Here is a 17,742-nt window from a genome sequence, read left to right as displayed (position 1 = left end):
TCTAAAAGCCTCCCTCACTGCACTTTCCCACCTATGTGGAGCACAGCTCTGCTGCAGTTTCCTCCTCAACTGGTTTCCCTGCTGTGATGGGCTGTGCAGGCTCCTTTTGTTTTGTGGTGAGACTCATGGACCCATGACCAAGACTGTGTTTTCTGTCTTGGCATGTCCAATAGGAAAATGGAATCTGGAAAAGAGAATGTATCCTTTTCAGAGCCTAGATCACAATGTTAAAATACATTTACATTTTACAAGTGTTTTTGTGTTGTGAAGAAAAAACAATGGATTAGGAATTTAAATATGAGATGTGAATCCCCTTCTATTATTTGGTAAATCACATCATCTTTCTGTCTGTCAGTTTTTAGATCGATGTAGTCTGTAGTGGGAAGCTGAGAGGGTGGAGACTTACTGCTAACCAACTTCTGGAAGGTTTGTAGAAGAAGCAAGTATGTTGCTGTATTGAGAGTACCTTGTAAAACTGAGAAGGGTTACAGTGGTATTTGTTAGTGGATGGTCTATTGGGTAGGAGAGAGAAAGAGTATTATCCCCATTACAGATACAGTGACTGAGGAGTAGAAGCTGAAGTGACTTGACCAAAGTCTTATGGCCAGTGAGTGACAGCTGGGACCAGAACTCAGAATTTCCACCTTCCGTTTCAATTCTTCTCTATACACTCCCTTTTCAATTCACTCAACGAGACTGAGGGTATGGTATGGCTCATGATTAGAAGAAAAAACAAAACCTGGAACTACTGAGATCCTCAAGTTCTGAGAATTACTCATCGATGCATTACTTCTCCCGCTGTAGGTAGCAATTAGACAAGTTCAGTTGTCTTCACTTAATCATTTGATTTTGGTGTTATCTGAGGTTAATAGAATCTTATCTCTGATGTCCCTCAGGATTTATGGGGATAAAGAATAAGGGACTCTTTCAATCCATGTTTCTGCATGGGGAGTAATACATTGTTTATGAACATTTTTTGCATGTCTGAACCTCAGATTTTTTTTGACATTAACACCTCTGTCCTTCTTATTAGGTGTTTTCGGAGACTCTGTCTAGTCTTTAAAATAGTTACAGTAGTACAAGAAACTTGGAACCTTGTGTGTGGCTCTACAAAGGGCATTTGCTTACAAAAATCACTGTCTGAAAGAGGTTGTCTCTACTGCAGGAGGTGGAGAGTCTGCCACTGAGTGGCTTTTATCTTCATTTCTGGCCCCAAGGTATCCATCCTCTGTACTTTGTAAATACCCAGTTAGATCAGTATTTTGTTGATCATGTTTTCTTTCGCCTAAGACCAGCCTGGGCCCAATATTGCTCATCCAGACAGATGGTTCTATCTGGTTTGCTTTTTCCTAGCTCTTACACCTCTTAGCATCTTCAGTCTAAAGTCATGCTGTCAAAACACAGAGCAGGAAGCTCTCTGAGGAAGGACTTTCTGTGAGTGGCAAGAGCAGGAAAGACTCAGTTCTGGCTTGTTCCTCTCTAACTTAAAGGACCAGGATCAGCTTGTATCTCATCTGGCTCAGCATGCCATATTCGTGTGGGCAATAAATCATGTGCATTACCTGAAAGGTAGGAACATGAAGGGTCCAATTCTTACCACACCCAAGTGTGACTGCCAGGAAATCAAAACCCGTTTCTTCTTTAGGGATAGCTAATAGTGTGATATTAAGCTCTTTCTTATATCAGACAAATCAGTTATGGATCTCTAACTTTCTTCTTCTACAAATGTAGCTAAGACAGGATATCAAGTGGATGGTGGTCATCAGCATTGATGCTCAAACACCATCGATTCTCTCTCTTCTCCCACTCCCGGTAGCAATCAGACAAGGTCACTTGCCTTCAGCTAATCATCTGGTCTTTGGTTACATAAAGTCAATAGAATGTAAGGAGACATGAGGTGAATGTGCTAATATAAATCTTTAGGCAGTGGTTGAGTGGGCATGGAAGACCAGATAGGAACAGGCAACGTTTTCGCCATGCAATAACCTCTAAGGAACAAGCAGGAAATAGTTATGATAGAAAGTGTGCATGAGTATTGAGAAAGGCTTTTTAGAGATTATTCAGCTTCTTAAACTGAAGAGGACAATACTCTCAATCGCTGGAAGAGCGAAGAGGCGTACAACATAGTTAGGAACCACCACAAGTTATTCACAAGATCCTCTCACCTCATGTACTTCTTGTTTTACCTAGTTTTGTGAACTAAGAATTCAGGAAGCAAAGAAGAAGCAGGGAAAGAAATAAAGATTTTTGTTGTTGTTGAGCTTCATGAGTTAAGGATAGGACTTCAAGATATTGCTGTCCGAGAGGTTGAGAATCTTTGTGCTATATACATTCGCACTGAGGCCAGGAAATAATTTGCTTTTTGGAGATCAGCATGGAACAAAGAAACACCGAAGCAAACCATGTAGACTAAGGCTAATGGACAAAAATGAGGCTCTGGTCAAAAAAAAAGCAGACACCATTGTAGACATTTCCAGCTAAGGGACTCTCTGATGCATATGGAGGTGTCAGAGACTGTAGGGCACCAATACTTTGTCGTGACTTTTTATTCATTCAGTACAAACCTCCAGACTTAGAAGGGAAGGTGCTATAGCAAAGTATTTAAAGAGGCAGGTTCAAGAGTTAAATTGTCTGGATTTGCACCCTGGTTGCTTGGCTTACTAGATGTATCAATCCACTATTGCCACAACAATGCTGAGTAACAAATTACTCCCAAACTCAGGCAAACTAGAAGTAGAATCTTTTACTCACTCAGGTATCTGTGAGACAGCTGGGGCTCAGCTGATCCAGGTGGGGCTCATCCAGTCTTGGCATCAGACCAGCAGCTCAGTTCAGGTATACTCCATTTATCTTTCATTCTTCTGAGACTGATAGGCTACTTGGGCATGTTCTTGTGATAGTGAAGACAGAAGTGCAAGAGTGCAAGTCCAACCACACGCAAGCGTATGTCACACTTTCTTTATGTCATATCTAATTACTCCACACTGACTGAAGCAAGTCACAAGACCAACTTCTAAATGAAACAGTAGTACACTCAACCCTCTATGTGGCCAAACCAAGTACCATAGCCCATCAATATCAGTGGGGCAGGGATGCACAATCTTCCAATAGATAGATGGGTTGGAAGGAAGGAGGTGAATACTTGAGAAACAATAATCAAATCTACCATACTGGCTCTGTGGCCTTGAGCATTTTGCTAAACCGGTCTTAGCCTCAGTTTACTCACCTGAAAAAGAGGAAAATAAAGCTACCCAGAACAAACGAATGTAAGAGTTAAATTGGATAATGTATTTAAAGTGTTTAGTGAAGTTCCTAGCCCATAGTAATCATCCAATAAATGTTATTTAGGTAATAGTTAATAATATAATAATATAGCTATTATCTATCTATCTATCATCATCACCATCTTTCAAAGATTATACTGTGTCATCTCCTTGCTAGACCCACACTTTGTCATTAATTTCTGAGTGTTGTAATACTCAGTTTTCTTAGTTATATGCAACAGAAATGAGTCTGTTGGATTGAATCAGAAAAAGAATTTAATGAAAGAAATATTGCAGAATTAAAGTCAGGAAATGGTCAGAAAACAGCAGGAAATTTCACTTTGAGGCCATCCATTACTCACAAGGATAGAGCTGTCACTGCCATTGAACCCTGGATGCCACCACTGTTTTGCTGTTGTTTCTGGCCTGGGGCACACGGAAGCTGAATTATCCTGCCCACTTACAATCCCCACTTGAATAGACTCCCCTGTGTTCCAGGTTTTAGCATCACTACTTCCTGGTAAAAGTCCCTAGCAGATGCGTCCTATTGGCTGGGCATAGGCTACAAGCCCATGAAAAAGGTCTGGGAAAGTGATTCTTGACTTTTGCGTTTTGACATTTCTAGCAGACATAAGTTGTCTCCCTTCAAGACCTGTTTCACAGGGAATCCTTCAAACATTGAAAAGGGTTTCAGATATGAGGCAGACCAAATTGTCAAAGGCCATCGAAACAATGGTCTCTAGTTCCCAAATACGGGTTTTGCCTCTGCATTATGACCTCTGGAAAGTTTACAAAAGGAAATCAGTGTTACCTGGTGAATAATGAACGGTCTCAACATAAAATTTCCTCCCATTTATTGTGCAGCTTTGTGTTTCTCTCCTCAGTACTCATGATAACTGTGGGTGATGTTCAGTTTTTCCTGTTTTTTCTATCAGGTGGTTTATCTTACTGAGTTCAAACAACTAATTTGGCATCATGCCTTTGAATTTCAATTTTAAGCTTTTAGCTCTACTTAGAGTGTACCAAGGTGTACATGTATATGTTAGTAGCACTTAGTAACAGAGCATATTTTCACCATGTGGAACCTGTGAGGCATTACTAATGGGAGGTGCCTAAACTGATAGGTATCTAACCGATATTGTCCATACTATTCTCGGTTGGCCACATAACAATAATTTTATGGGTCTAGTGCCCTGCAGTTATAGGTCAGCTTGATTCATCCAGAGAAGTACTCCTTTTCTGGGAGAGTAGAAAATGCATAACCTCAGATTGAATCTTGGTGCTTCAATTTGCTGTCTGTGTGTCCTTGGGAAATTTAGGTGACTTTTCTGAGCTTCAGTTTTTGTTTCCCAGGAATATACCAATTTTTACCTTGGAAGTTTCTTGCAAGCATTAAAGAAAATACATATTAACGTTGGATCACCTTTTTCTTATCCGTTCTGCTCTAACCAGGCTGGTTTTTTTCTTTTGCTTGAGCAAGACAAGTTTCTTCCTGTCTCAGCGTCTTTTTTTATGCTCTTTACCACTTATGCTTGCCACCTCTTGCCACTAACAACATCCATTTACTCATTTATGTGACAGATATTTACTGGCCTTCTCTGTGGTAGGTGCTACGGATGTATGAGTGTACAAGACAGATAAGAATGCTTTCCTTCTTAAAGCTTACAGTCTAGTTGGAAGAATAGTCTTAAATTAGCATGTTAGAGGCTGGTAAAGATTAAAGGGAAAAGTAAACCAGGGAAGGAATAGGGAGGGTTAGGGTTGGAGCTACAATTTAAATGAGATGGTCTGGTACAGAGTACTAGTTCTCTGTGTTCCCTGGTGTCTGGGAAGACTTTCCAGCCACTTGCAGTTAGATGGGGCCACTAGTTTGGGCCAATGGGTTAGTAGTAAAGTGATGTGGTCACCTCAATAGAGGGCATTTAAGAGAGGCTGTGCATTCTCCATGACCATTCTTCCTCTGCCACTGAGGCCATGGAGGCTGCCTGCCCCAGAAAATGAAATAAATAAAGATGGCAGAGTATTTATCAACCTGGCTCCCTCAGTGATTATGTATGGTACAGACCACCTGTCCCTCCAACTGTATATTTGTTGTGTTAAGCCAGTAATATTAATTCGTTAACTTGGTACTACCATATTACCTAGTTTATCCTGACTAATACAGTTGGTTAGACAAGAATTCACTGAAAAGATGACTTTTGACTTGCTAAATGAGGTGAGGGAGTAAAGTAGATATTTCATCTTCAGATGTCAGCTTAAAAATGATCCTTCCTCACGATTTGCTTAATGCTACAAAATCTTAAAATTCCACAAGTACAGGGATGCATTTGTTCTGTTTTGTTTTTAATTGAATTTCCAGCATAGTAGGACTTTAATATGTCTCTGAAAAATGAATAAATGAATGAACACATATAAAATTGAATGAATGAATCTCACAAAAAAATTGTTAGGACACAAAAAATAGTAACCATTAGTATTGTATTTAACATTTAATCTCCTTTTTTTGCCTTTCTTGTTTCTCTATATTGTCCTTCAAAAAAATGATAATAGATATTTATTTAATTAGGCTTTTTTTATTGCCAGTGTTATTAATTATAAGACATATTTGGACACAAGGGAAACAGGAGTTATATTGAAGGTGAGGGGCTACTGTATATGTCAGTTTTATGGCTATCAGGGCACAGTTGATGATAGCTAATAATGTCTAATATTTATTTACTGAAAGATGACTATAAGCCAGTAATGTACTAAACCTTCCCATGTATTAACTTATTTAATCCTCATAATGGCTCTAATGGTAGGTCACATTGTTTCCCCATTTTGTAGATAAAAAAAACAAAGCATTAGAGAGTTTGAGTAACATGCTCAAATTCCCACAGCTGGTAAGTGACAGATCCAGGACTTGAGCCCAGCTACTCTGTTCCCAGAGCTGTATCGTTAACAATTCCACCATAAAGCCTCCCTCTGGACCATCCTGCCTCTTGATGAGCTACTGGAAGTTGTAAGGTCCCCAGCAGACAGATTCATTGGTCTCAAACTTATGCTTTGCCATTCATATAACTCAACTCCTCTTAGTATGTCTGCCTCTCTCTGGGTCTATCTGCTTCTTTCACCATAAATTCATTTATTCTTCCTGTCTATAAATCTTTCTGAACTTTGCCACTTTGTTACACTCTCCTTTCTCACAAGCTCAGTGACCCTTCATGCCTTGATCCTACATCATGACTTCTCTCTGTAAATCCTTTCAGTTTCAATTCTTGTTACTGACTCTCTGATTTTTTCAGAACTCAATCAAGAGTCCATCAGACTCTTAGAAGTAACTCACATTTAGGCACCAGCCAGGTCACAATTTCTTGGGCATCTCATAGGTCACCTGTGTTGGAGCTAACAATCAATGGTGTAATCATCTGTGGCCAACGGAGTTAGGCATTATGGTAGAAACAATGCTGCATAAGGATTCCCAGAGTTAGTGCTTGATTGTAGTTATTTACTTAGAAAAGTTTATGGGCATGACAGGAATCCCAATTAGTATATGTACCGTTATTGTCTATGATGAGCTAGGCATCACACAAGACACTTAGACACGCAGAATAATATGATGCTTAAAGGTAGGCATTATCATCATGTCCATTCCAAAGAGGCAGATACTGAATCTCTAACTTACCCAAGGGTCTATGGCTAGAAAATAGCAGTGCAGATATTCAGACTCTCTTGACATTTTTACTACACTAAACCAGATGTGTCCTTCACACATGTTTATTTTATTTAAAAATCTCTGCTTCCTTCCTACCTAAAATAAATAGAGTGCTTGAAAGTTACCACTACTGTCAATATTAGAGACATATCAAATGCTGTCACTTAGCCAGAAAGCTGCTTTGGAGTAACTGTGTAATATTATACAACATGACAAGCTCTCATCCACAGTGGCAACATTAAAGCCAGGGGCCTGTGGCTTGTGCAAAACCCTAAAGCCATTAGCTGAAATCCTAGGACCAGAAGGCTGAAGAATTCACTACCGAACCCAATACAGTCTCAGCCCTGCAGAGCAGGGGCCAGTCTGCACGGGTAGGTTATTTTCATTCAAGGCAAAATGTGTGCTGACATTCAGCTTTCTGTTCTGGAGCTAGCTGGGCACGTTATCTTCTCAGTGTGGATTGGCTGAGGGAAGTGAGAAGCAAACAGCAAATTCTTGGCAGCCAAAGACAGGCAGGCAACAGAAAGGAAGGGATAAAAGCTGTCAGGGGACTGTGGAGGAGTCATTTGACTCTTGTGATGCTTTTGCCATTTTTCTTAAGTCACCAGCCTGCTGTTTGCAAGCTTGATATTTTCTTGATAAACTAAGGGTGAGAGGGAATCGTAAGGATGAAGAGACTGGAAGAGATCATCTACTTGCCTCTCTACCTTTATCCAGATTGTCACTGCCACAGCCAGGTTTTAAAGCAATCGAGATACTTCCAGGAACGAGAATGTCCAAGTTATAGAAAAACCCATTTAAATTGCATAAATGATTAAAAATCTAATTCATAATGCTACATAACTCTAAGATCCCAAGTTAGAGTAGACTTAAAGTAAGGCTTGCTAATCTACTTCCCTATGTTTGTTTTCTGTAGTGTTGCTTAGTCTGAAGGTCCGTTTTCTTTTTGTTCACAATATGACAGCCAATAGCGTCCAGGCTACATGTTTCCTGGTTCCGGAAGAGAGAATACTCCTCTCAGTAGTTCTCCTAGAAGAGCAAAGGAGATTCTCTTCCAAAAGCCCCTACCCAGATATTCTCTGGTCTCATTTGCTCCACTTGAGTCACATGCCTAGTCCCAATTCAATTAGTATGGACAAGAGGGTGGGCTTTTCTGATTAGCTTAAGTTAATTAAGAATCACCCGTGGAGCTGAAGATGAGGTTATCTCACTCAAGCTGTAGGCTAAAAGTGGAAGGAAGGGTATTTTTTCCGAAATCCTGTGCCCCACTGAGGGAGGAAATATATTCAGGGTAGCAGCAACAGATCTCATGGAGCCCTTCTCAAATCTCAGCTGGACGATTACAAGTCTCCTCACTGAGCTTCTTGCCTCTAGTCTTGTCTCCTTTGGTCCATCCTTGATACTGCTCCTGATGACAGCCAAGTGAAATTTAAGCAGCTCACATGGCATACAAAGTTCTTTATGAGCTGCTTCCTATCCACCATCTAGTTTCTTTTCTACCCCCTCTCCACAATTAACTGAGTGAAGCTCTCTAAACATTTTTTCCAACCTTCTCCATCTAACTAACTGTTCATCATTCTTCAAGGTTCAGCTCAAACATTTCCCACTAGAGGCCTTTCATGACCTTACTATTTTGGGCTAGTTTCGCCTACTCTGTGCTTTCATGGCAATCTGAGTTTACTCTCCATTGTAGAAACAACCTACTGCATTGATTTGCTTCTTTTTTCTTTCCCTTTCAAGAATGTGAACTCCCCAAAGGAAAGGTCCGTAGCTCTGTATCCTCAGGTCCTGGGACTCCACATGGCATAATGTAAGCAGTCAGTCACTTAATGCGTGTTTACTGAGTGACTGCGAATTGTTAGCAGGCTCTGCTAGGTGATGCGGCAAGAAACAACAGTGTCCATACTGGTCCATACTGGTCTATACTGTCTTACAGCCTATTCCTTAAAAGAAAAAATAAAGGAAGGAGTGTGAGGCATCTTCTGGCATCCAAGGAGGTGTATTGAAAAGAGCATGAGACTGCTATCTCTATGGGAACTCATTCTCTCTCTCTCTGAATTGCATTTTTATCACTTGTAAAATAAGGAGCACTACAATGCTTAACATTAAAAAACAACCTTAATTATATTTTCACTACATTCTACCCAATCTTTCTTCCTTTGTTTTCCTAAAAAATGGAGGGAGGAGGGAGTTGTTTTCACCCTGAGATGTTTCTAAGAATACCTGGGGCTGGGGGTGGGTGGGGGCGGGGGGGAGAGGAAGGCAGTAACCATGCCAACTCCTGTGAACATGGTTTCCATTTCTTTAAGCAGGTTAAGTGTTCAACAGTGAAAGCCCTTCCCTAGAGCACTGGTCGATTTTCTTGGGTGAGAATCGAAAAGCATATTTAATACCAACTACTGATGCCAAGGTTGAAAAAAAATTATATTATATTAAGTGGAAATTTAGTGAATTTAGTACGAGTCTAAATCTCGTCTTGTTCTTCTGCCAATGCTTTGTTTCAACTCATTGCCAAATAAACTTGCACTAATTCTTAACTAATATTTAATGTTGGAAAGCTCTTGGGACATAATTTGTACTAGTATCAATGATACATTAACCTAATTAATTAAAAACTAGCTTATAATTAAGAAAACAAATAAACAAAGGACATTTTTGTGAGGCAGTGCCCTGAATTTATTGTCATTTTTTTCTCCTTTTTTGCTCACTGGCTAATTCTCAGAATTCAATTATCTGTACTGGGTATCCCAGTCATTAGTATGAATTAACAACACTCCACTGTAATTCACTGTAATTCACCAGAGACAGAGTTTTGATAAATGGATAAAGGGTGTTAACTGAGATCTGTGGTGAAGCCAAATTGCAAGAAAGACTCGGTCCGTTTGGTAACTAGGCTTTCTTTTGGTTTCCCTATCCTGCGTTCCCTGCCATCTTATAAAATAAAAAGATAAAATAAATGAAATCCTTAAAAAAAAAGTTAAATATGAACCTAGGTTTTAATAAACTTAATATTAATAAAGAGTCTGCATGATTAGAGTAAGGGCTTCTAATCAATCCAGACAAATAAGATCACAGTCGTAATTGCATCGGCTGTTATTATTTCCTTTTCATTTACTTATATCAAATGGAAAATAAAGTCTTGAGATGTCTACAAATGGAAATTAAAATAATGGTTTTCAGTGATAATTTGATAGGAAGTAATTGGCCACCTGAAGAGAAAAACCCTCATCGTGGAAATAATTACAAATAATTGGTTACTATAAGATTGGACTATATTTGGTACACTCAGTACCATAAATACTCTTAACTAAAGATACTAACATGGAGGTTTAAGGGATGTTAGCAATCATGTAACTTGGAGACAGTAAAACAGTTTACAGACTGACTAGCCTCAGTCCAACTTTGGCCCACAGATATGATTTATTTGGCCAAGAAAATTATTTTGAAATATATTTTGATTAGCTGTTAACACTTACAGATGGAGATTTTACACAAAAATAGGGTTTATAGTTTTTCTTTTGAAAAAATTGAAATATCAGACAACACTGGGTTCTTATTGCCACAATGGCAACGATCCTGTGGAAATGGAACAGATACTAGAGCTGCCCACAGGCCCAGCTGACCCACCTCATGCAAGTAGACGCCAGCCCAGCCCTAGTAGATGTCTGAGTCTGTGACTCTGGTTCTAATTGACTCTGGTTCTAGTGACCTGTATTTATATAAAACTTTTGCATTTTATAGTACGTCCACACTTCTTAACTTGATCCTCACAATAACTTTATAGAATAAATACAGTTTATAGAAAAATAAAACTGAGGCTTTGTTTCAGTGGCTCACCCAAGGAGACAAGTCAGGAGCTGAAGAAGCCCGGACGTGAATCCAAGTCTTTTGACTTCTGGTCACCTAACCTTTCTACTGAGCCCTACTAACTCTTGTCTGAGATCAATCATGTAACTACTCATTTGAGTAACATGTGCACTCAAGTGAAGTAAACATCTTTTATTTGGAGCCTAAAGTACTAGCATTTGGCACCTTAGATGACAGAGTTTGTTTTACGTGAGAAATACTAAATGGTCAAGAAACAACATATGGTTCCAAATTCGGACCCACATATGGTTCTAAATTCAGACCCATAGGAAAATTTCTAGAAAGTTTCTTGGGATCATTTGTTTAGTTAGAAAAATAACCAATTTCAAATTTCTACTCCTAAACAGAGCCTATTAGGTTTTTCACCTGGTAGGATATATATCTTTTGATTACTACGTTCTTGACTTTCTCCAACTTATGACGTATTAATTCAAGTTGTTTTTCAGGGAGATCAGAATCTTGAACATGTTGAGTAGATAATGTTATAAGTAGAGTCTCCTATAAAGAAGAGTACGTGAAATATGACATAAATAGTATTTTGGAATCCTTAGAAACTTCTGAGAATATTCTCAGCAAACATTATTGAATAGAAGGAAACTTTGTGTTTAACCATTTACTTGTAGGTGGGTCTCCTGAAATCTTTTCAGCCTCTGGTGCTCCCATTTTTTTAGGAATTGCTTGGGCATTAGCTGTGTCATGCCTCAATAGAATTTATTTCCTGATCCAACTTCATGATTCAGAAACAACATCTCAACAACGATTTCTCCACTCTTTTATTCACTTTAGGGTCAGGCTGAATGTGCACCTCCACAGCAAAAATGGACATGAATAAGCAATTTAAAGAGAATATAGGTCGATGGCCAATAAACATATAAAAAAGTATTAAACCTTACTAGACTGAAAGAATTACGATATAAAACATGTAGTTTAAACATAATAACGATGAGATATTAATTGCCTACTAAATAGGCAAAGAATTTTAAAATTTTCATACCCATTGTACCCAAAAATTCTGGGAAACTGGTATCCTTGTACATTACTGGTATGAATGTAAATTAGTTCAACTTATCTAGAGGGAAAATAGTACTTGTATCAGAAACCTTGAAAATTTAAAAATAGTTTAAACTGGTGATATAATTACATGATTTTGAATTTATCAGTTGGAAATAATTAAGGGTGAACACAAATATTTGTTTACAAGCATGGCACTCATCACATTGTATTATATTGTTAAAATCTAATAATAATAATAATAACAATAATAAATTGGAAGCAAATTAAATTTCTAAGTATAGTGTATCTGATCAATTCTCAAATATGCATACACTTGAATTGCCGTGCAGTCAGTGATAAAATAGGAGAACATTTAAGGATATAGAAATGTGTCCCCAGCGTAAGTAAAGAAAAAAAGTTTTTGAAAAGTATTTAATGTATGATCCTATTTCTGGGATCCTTTTGTGTATACACAAACAACTAGATGTGAGAAATGTATGGAAGAATGCACTCTAAGGTGTTAACCATGCTTATCTGAGTGGTGGAAATATGGATGATTTTTCTTTCTTGTGTGTGCTTACGTATATTTTTAAAATTTGTTTCAAAGAATATATATACTTTTGCCATTAAAAATAGAATTGAACATTTTAAAAACAAGCTGGATATTATTTCTTGGCAAATTCAATAAATCCCATTTAAATGACACAGTCCCTTATTATGTTGATTCAAAAGTATCAAGGATTACTCAAATCTAAGCTTCTATCACATTTTGCTTGGACCACTGCAGTAGAGTTCTAATTTGCCATGTCATACAGTGGCTTGAAACTCTTCAATGGCTTTCCAGAGCATTCAGAATAAAATCCAAATTGTGTACACGACCCTATTAGAGCCGGTCCTTTGTCTGACTCTTTCATCTTATCTCACACTGTTCTCCTTCACTCCAATCACAATCACATTTTTTCTCCGACAAACTAAAAATCTTTCTGCCTTAGGGACATTGCACCTGCTCGTCCTCCTGCCTGGAATGTTCTCCCCCTTCTCTCCCTACTCCAGGCTCTTCACATGACTGGCTCTTTCTCACTTTCCACATCTCAGCTCAACTGTCACTTCCTGAATAAGGAGTAGTCATCTCCTGACAAAACTGCTCTGTGTCATCAGCCTGTTTACAGCCTTTAGACATCGTCTCACTACATCAACTTTTCTGGCTTAGTTATTGTTTCACAGTAGTTATTAAATACTGATTATTTCTATAACATTGGTTTATTTCCCCCAAAGTGCAAGCAGAGACCTGGTTGGTTTGTTCACTATTGCATCCCCAAGCAGGAGAAAGGTGTTTTGTGTGTTGAAATTGCTTAATAAAGAAAAGTTTGCCTCCGGGAAGAGCAGGTTTTCTGTGAAGCTACGCGTGCATAGTCTCAGAAAGAACAGAAACTGAAGGGTGGCTCCAGAGCCAACATGAGGATCTCAAGAGCTGAAGTTGGGGACATCCGCCATTTGCTCAGGAGGCAGTGTGATCAGTCATTCCTCTTCTCAGTTCCTCTCTAGTCTGTCATCTACTCTTTATGCAGCTTAGGTTCCTGACCATCTACTTTTTCTGTATATTTTCCTCTCCTCAGAACTTCTGCTGACTCATTGTTCATAATTTTGATAATACCTCACAGTTAGAGACTGTTATAAAGCAAAATGACCATAATAGCATTTTGGTACTTAGTTCATGTAACTTCAAAACACCTGTATTAACACCAGTATTAATTCCAATATTTTAATAAATCCAAGATATGATTGCTATCGACTTCCACCCAGTCCAACCCAACATAGATATAATGCAAGCCACATATATAATTATAAATTTTCTAGTAGCCACATTTAAAAAGTAAAAAGAAACATGTGGAATTGATATCAATACTATATATTATTTCAATGAATATTCCAAAATATTTTTTCAGAAGATAATCAATATAAATATTTTGAAGTATATTTTATTCTTTTATTTGTACTAAGTTTTTGAAATCCAGTATGTACACTTAGGGCAGATCTCAGTTTGGGCTAGCCACATTTCAAGTGTTCAATAGCCACATACAGCTGGAGGCTACTGTATTGAGCAATATGGTTCTATACTTTGTGTCAGATTTTGATCCATTTGAGAGAAGACTAAAGTTATTCAGGCCTTTTGGCTAGAGTAACCCCAGGGAAGACGATTGGGAAATTTGGCCCTTGTTAAGAAAAATAATAGTGTTCAAAGTGCTGGAGGGATGGAAGTGAGGAGATCCTAAGAAATGGATTTGGTCTTATGAGCATAAAGGAGCAGGGAAAAAGGTGCAACTGAGCAGTAGGGGAAGGGAGATGGTGAGGCTCTAGAGAAATAGCTAGAAATTGGGCCTGGGAGAACCTCCCCACCTTTTCCTTGTCCTCTTCTCTCCCAATCCCCTTACCTCACCCTCCTACTATTTTCCTTTCCAGATGGCACCTGCTACCACTCTAAGCTAAACCTATCAGAGCCTCCAGAAGTAACCATGAACCCAAATTGGTCCTAGTGTGTAGAAAATTATTAATAAACATATGAAAAGCTATGAAACATATGAAAACATATGCTCACCTTGGAAAGAAGAATTGAAAACATCAATAAAATACCTGGAAAGGATTTTAAACAAAGGAGGAAGATGGTTAGAACACTTTCAGAGTCCCACTTGGTTCCATTACTTTCTTTGTGTACTTCTAAAGTTTTAAATGATTCAGATTTCAGATGGTTTTTTAGTGGTGAAATAATGATATCAAGAAGAAAAAGACTAGTGTTTTGGTGTTTAAAAGTATCATGGTGCATTCAGTGTGGGCTAATAAAGCTGATATTACCACTACAAATCTCAGCCACACTGGCCTCTCCTTGTTTCAACTTTTTTTCCTCATCACTAAGGATAAATTCTCTCTGCATTTCTTCATTCACATTCTTTAATGAGAAAATTTTATTTGTCCCACTTTTTGTGTTTGGCCAAATCGCCACTTGATGGTCTGCTTTTGGATAGACGATTCTTGAGCCGGTAGTTCAATTAGCTGTGGCCAGGAGAGACAATGTGATCCCCAGGGAGCTGTGGACAGATAAGCATAGTAAATAATATTTTTTAGTATATATATGCACTGGGCAAGCTGGGGTGGGGGGTACAGCTGGCTCCCTGCTTGGTTTTCTTCAAGGCAGTCCAGAGTAGTAGAACAAAGCATGGACTAGGGAAGCAGACTTCCTGGGTCCAAATATTGATTCCATCAAGAACTAGCTTAATGTACTCAGGCAACTTACTCAGCCTCTCTGCACATCTCTCATCTATATCATAGAGATACAAATAGTATTAAACTCTTCATTGTTGTGCAGATTAACTGAGATAGTATATGAAAGTTATTTGAATAAAGCCTGGCATATAGTTAGTGCTGTATAGTATTATTTTTTTCTTCTCAAAGTATATGCAGAGCTAATCATACCCTTGGAACACTGTATTTCATCTTGTTAATCTTCATAACAGCTATGAACAATGGGTATTGTGATCCCCATTCCACCTATGAGGCAACCATGGTTAACGAAGGTTAAGCAATCAGCTTAAAACCACACAATTCGTAAGTGGCAAGGGTGGGACCTAAAACGAAGACTGACTGATTTCAAAGGCCAATTCCTCTGTTTTACTACAAGTAGTTCTATCCCAAGAAACCATATATAGTAAAAGAGCCGAGAGTCGAGAGTCGACATACTTAAGGGAATTTTGTTTCAAGGATATGTGGTCAGTTATTCCAGAAAACATCCTCAGGATCTTATTCAGTTTCCATAAGACCTCAACTCACATCCTGCGATCTATTCATTTATATGCTTAGGTTGCCAAAATGCAAGACGTACCACGGAGAACCTCTGCTCTATATGGTTGGGTCCCACTGCCATCAAGTCATCACTGATGTGTTGAAAATGTGTGTTCCAGTTTGCTTTGCAGAGAATTAACTGATGTCTCTTTGGGCCAAGATCAAGCACACTGTTCAAATAACACAGCTGTAGAACCCAATCAAAAGGACCAGGCTCCAGCCCCCCAGGGACTATAGTGATGGAAAGCCGGCAGCGTTCCAGCCCTTCTCTTTCTGCATTGTAGTCTTGAAATAGTTTGCATGACTGTGCAGCTTGACCAGAAATCTCTTGGATTTGCAAAACATTTCCTGACATGCTTTGATTTTTTAAAAAGAGGTCCAAGCTTTGAACTGTTCCGGCAAAGATAGACTTTGCTTTTGGAGCTTTGGGAAAAAACCACACCTGTGTAGAAAAGCGTGAATGTATCCCATTTAAGGGTAGAGCCATTATAAACGTTGGTGCTGTTAAATTCTGAAAATCAGGACTTGGAAGGGAATGCCTCCTCTGCTGATTGCACGGTAACCGGTGCAGCTATAATAGGCTCCAGACACTACTAGAATAGCAGATATCCGCGTGTGACTACAGAGGAATATATAAGAAAGAAAAAGACAGATGGTGTACTTAGGTGCACTTAAGTCTGATTGCATGAGTTGATAATGAATGTTTAAATATGGCACTCCCATAAAATCAGATACCTGTAGACAATACTGGAATAACTACAGACTTGCAAGGAAAAAAAAAAAGTGAAGTTGTGGATTCTAATTTTTGTTTTTGTCATTATTATGATTGTCTATTTACGTGTATGGGAATTTTCATACCTTTCTCAGAGCCTAATCATAAAACAAAAAACACAATCAGTAGCGTAGAAAACAGATTCTGAGAAATGCGAGGAAACTTAAAGATTATTTTAGAGCTAAGGAAGCTCACGGCCAGGTGAGATGGCAAAGTTCAGACAACTCTTAGTGACAGATTGAGGATGAAAAGCCTTGTCACATATCTCTTTACCCGATCATCATTCCACCACAAAGCACCATGCTTTCTCTCTAAGATGATATTAAACAATGCAAGAATCATAAACTAAACACAACCAACATTGTTCAAAGGGGGATAGTCTTCAACCCCCACAAACAACTTTGGTTTACATATTTTACTGTCCCCAAACCAGATTAAGTAGGATTTTTAAAAACCTTCATAAAAGTTAAGGCAAATATGCACCTAATTTTCCTGAGTGGCTCCAGTTTTAACATCTTTCCTATAAAACAAATAGCTATGTATCCAAATAGCTCTCCAGTTAGGCTATTAAAATTCCAAAGCATAAAAAGTCAAAGATCTTGCTTAGATCTGATACCAAATGGTGACTACGGGACCAGGCATTCTGGAGAAGGGTTCACCCTTCACGTGTGCATAGGGATGGCGAGGAGACCGAGGGAGGTAATCCTGATCTGAAGGGCACGCCCCACGTCAAAAGTAGGCATCGATCAGAAGCTGTAAGTAAATTGGACCTGGCACCTTAAGTGACTTAAATGTTTGAAGTTAAACCTTAAATCGAATCCTTATTCTTAGAGGAAGCAGGTGAGCCTCCCATCAAAGAGACTTGTAGCATAATCAAGATGAGTAATGCTGCCGACTTCTGAAAGGACTTCACCACCTGAGTAGGAAAGACAGTCCCTGGTGCAGGGAGCACTAAAAGTCCACCTGCCACTTATCACGAGCAGGAATCCGGGGTGTGAAAGAGGCACATACTTTAAAATCAGACAGTGTTGACATATATTGGAAACTCTTTGCATGGTAGTAGAAATGCTTTCCAATCACCATCTCAAAACAAGGTCCACATCAGGCTGCTAGAGATTTTGCTAGCACATAGAAGATTTTGAAAATGACTCTTCAAAATGCAAGGAAAAGGACAACTTCACATACAACTTTAAATTATTTTATGATTCTTAATTTATACATTATATAGTTATATGAATGCAATTATAATATTACTTATAAATCACACATGAATAGATATAGTTAATAAAGAAATGTGATACAAATGTCACCTCTCTATC

This window comes from Diceros bicornis, chromosome 8, assembly GCF_020826845.1.
Source record: "Diceros bicornis minor isolate mBicDic1 chromosome 8, mDicBic1.mat.cur, whole genome shotgun sequence".
Classification (NCBI taxonomy): Eukaryota; Metazoa; Chordata; class Mammalia; order Perissodactyla; family Rhinocerotidae; genus Diceros; species Diceros bicornis.
The sequence above is the reverse complement of the archived record's forward strand: the minus strand, read 5'-3'. Positions refer to the sequence as shown.